Below are 3717 nucleotides of genomic sequence, written 5' to 3' on the forward strand. Positions count from 1 at the left end.
TTGTATAAGATAAAGTACTAACGGAAGGAATATGAAAAAGCGTCTTGGTGCTGAAGAGATTAAACGTGTCGCGTTACTATAGAACTCCTTAAGTAAGTTGTATTTGAGGCTAAAATATTTCGGGTAAGTCGTTGTGGTTCCCTTGTTATACAATGGCTACCTCTGCGAAAAGAATGAGTGGACAGGATTTCTTAACGTGGATTTCTTAACGTAACGGGGCTGGTGTTTCAAGGTACGTGCATTAGAAACGAGATGTGGTAGTATAACGGTAAGTTTGGGGATATATTCTTGAAATTAGTTCTTAGTGGTAAGCGGGCGTAGATGTTTAAGAGGTTCAAGAGTGATGTAGGTAATTGGTAAACTCGGATACTAATGTTCATGTTCGATTTGTGGTGGTGGGGTGGGTGGTGGTAGTATCAAGAATACGTAGAATGAAGAGTGAAAGGCTGATTGAGGCAGTGAAGGAGTGTTTAGGGCAATGTTGCCTGTTAGCTGTAGGGATAATTAGTGAACAAGTTCATTTTTTTTTTCATTTTTGTCCATTACAGGAGTTGACGATCCAAAGGCCTGACTCCACAGCGGTAATGAGCCTTGTGTACCTTGCACTGTCTTCACTGACAACGCCCACTACTAACCCCTCTGCCTCCGCCACCGTTTCAAGATCAGGGAAGGACTCTGCCTTGCATCGCGCACTGTGATGGTCGCCGCCCCCGCCCCCGCACCCGCCGCCGCTGCTGCTGCTGCTGCCGCCGCTAAGGGAGAATAGTTTGTTGAGTGGATGACGGCGCGTTCACTGACCCTCTCCCCATCACCCTACCAACTCCGGCCACCCACCCCCCTGCCACCAGACACCTGCTACACCACCACTACCGCCGGCTCCGTCCAGTGAAAGATTCATCGCAGACCTGCCATTCAACGCCTGCCGCCGCCGCCGCCACCACCACCACCACCACCTCCTTATGGTGGTGTCACTGTACCTGGAGCTGTTGTCATGATTGAATAATAAATTGTGAAGAAATCTTTATTGTTTTGGAGAATTTCCTTTCCTGGGAATATTTGTGGCTGACTAGTCAGTAGTCGCCTCAGGCTGGCTTAGGTCACTGTCTGACACACCAATATTGCCTCCATCAACCTCCCACACTCACTCTAAACAATAACAGGCCAGAAATAAAAAACACGCTAACTAATTTCATGCTTTTTTTTATCATAGCAATACAAGAAAATGGAGAGAGATGAGCTAATGTGAAAATATTAAAATGTGGGGGTGAAAAAAAATGAGTAAATTAAGAAAAGACATTATCCTTGAAAAGTTATGGAAAAGTCCAAAAATATTGCATACCTGGCCAAAAAACGGCAAAAATGGTCAAAGCAAAAAAAAAAAGCAGATCCTAAATACTGCACTACTGGCCAAAACCAGCAGAAAATGGTTAAAAAACTAGCCAAAACCCCCAAACTGACCCTAAATACTGCACTACTGGCCAAAAAACCCATAAGAAATGCAGGAAATTCCCCAAATGGACCCCAAAAACACCCCAAATGGCCCTAAAAATGCAGAAAATGGACCTAAAAACCCCCACAAATGGCCCTAAAAATGTACTTAAGTCAAAAATACTCGAAAGAGTCTCCGGAGATTAGGCAGATCCATATTGGAGTTAAAATTAAATGCAAGAGTCTCCCTAGACTTTTATTTAACAATTCTTTACATTATTACATTGCCAGGAAGTCTACAAATATTTTAATAAAAAAAAAAAATTATATATACAAAGAATACAGTGAAAAGTCTACACAAAATCTATACAGATTCAACTTAGTATAAAAACTGAGCAAAATCTATACAGAAAAAACAGTGAAAAATCTATACAGATTCAACTTAATCTATACTGAGAAAAGTCTACACAAATTTTCAACTTAATATAAAATAAACATTTACAACTTAACAAAAAAATCTGCACAAATTTTCATATTTGCAAAATTTTAAAACACTTTTCAACTTCACAAAATATTTTAAAACAATTCTTTCATGTTAACAATTATTCAAAGATAAAAATGTTTGGTTTTGAAGTGACACAATCAATCAGAGAGAGAGAGAGAGAGAGAGAGAGAGAGAGAGAGAGAGAGAGAGAGAGAGAGAGAGAGAGAGAGAGAGAGAGAGAGAGAGAGAGAGAGAGAGAGAGAGAGAAAGCAATCAAATAGTAATAACATACATGAAAATAATACATTTTAAAAACAACACACACACATTAATCTTGTGCCCTCCATACACCCTTGCTAATGTCAATAAAATGGTCTAATGGTACAAAAATCTGAAGGTAAAAATGTGTCCTAGTACTGAAGGGGTTAAAATAGTGAAGACTGTTGCCATTAATCTTCTGACCACCATAGACCCTTGCTATTGTCAATAAAATGGTCTAATAGTACACAAATCTCAATGTAAAAATGTGTCTCAGTACTGAATTCATAGAAGCAATCTGCAGACTAAGATACACTCTTGATACACCCCTGACACACCCTCACCTCACACACACCTCCTAAAAACTTAACATACCCTTTCAAAAACCACAAAAAAGTGATTAACCAGCACAAACACACCCACACAGCACACTCTAAGGGTAAGTTCACACTACAAGCAGAGTGGGCAGAGTGGTTGCTAGCGGCAATAATTTTGACATTGTTTTGGACGTACAGACGCAAAATAATTATTGTGGCACATTTTTTGTGGGTGGGAAGCCAGCGGCCCTCCACGACTCCACCCACGGCCAAGGTGTCCACCAGTGTGAGCCTTTATTGCTGACAACAAAATGACAATCAATGACCAGACTGTGCATAGTTCTGGTACAATTTGACTCTTTATATTAGTAGTCTGCTGAGAAAAGCTGATTTTGTGATATTCTGGTCCTAGACATGAAACAAAACACACTTTTTTTTTTTACATGAAAGGAACTACAGCTGTTCCTTCCTTGAGGAAAAATGAAAGGAAGAGGAAAGAAAGAAAGAAAAGAGAGAGAAAAAGAGAGGAGAATGAAGTGATATTCTCGTCCTATACATGAAAGGAAAACACTTTTCTTTTTTCCACACCTGTTCCATCCGTTGAGGAAAAATGAAAGGAAACTGACGAAAGATAAAAAAAAAAAAAAAAAAAAAAAAAGAGAGAGAAAAAAGAGAGAAAAGGAAGTGATATTCTGATCCTATACATGAAAGGAAGTGATATTCTCAAGGAACTGTTCCATCTCTTGAGGAAAAATGAAAGGATAGAGGAGAAAATATAGAAGTGAGAAAAGAGAGTAAGTGGTGTTGGAAGGAAGTGATAGAGATCTGGTCCTATATATGAAAGGAAAAAACTTTTTCTTATTTTCCTACAGCTGTTCCATCCCTTGAGGAAAAATGAAAGATGCAGAAGAGGAAACATAAAAGAAAGAAGGAGAGAGAGAGAAATGAGACATACAGGAGTGGTAGATTGAATTATAGTAAGATGAACACACAAAATTTGAACAATTATTTTAGAACATTAGATTGGGAGGAGATGTTACAAATCAGAGAAGTGCAAAAAAAATATGAGATTTTTATGAAATATTATAATATGAAATTTGTATCACAGTATAAACCGAGAGAGGAAGGAAGAAAGGATTGGTTTAATGCAACTTGTGTTAAGGCTAAAGAAATGAGAGATGTGGCTTGGAAAAGATAGAAAAAGAACAGGAATATACTAAATAAGGAGAA

This window comes from Portunus trituberculatus, chromosome 17, assembly GCF_017591435.1.
Source record: "Portunus trituberculatus isolate SZX2019 chromosome 17, ASM1759143v1, whole genome shotgun sequence".
Classification (NCBI taxonomy): Eukaryota; Metazoa; Arthropoda; class Malacostraca; order Decapoda; family Portunidae; genus Portunus; species Portunus trituberculatus.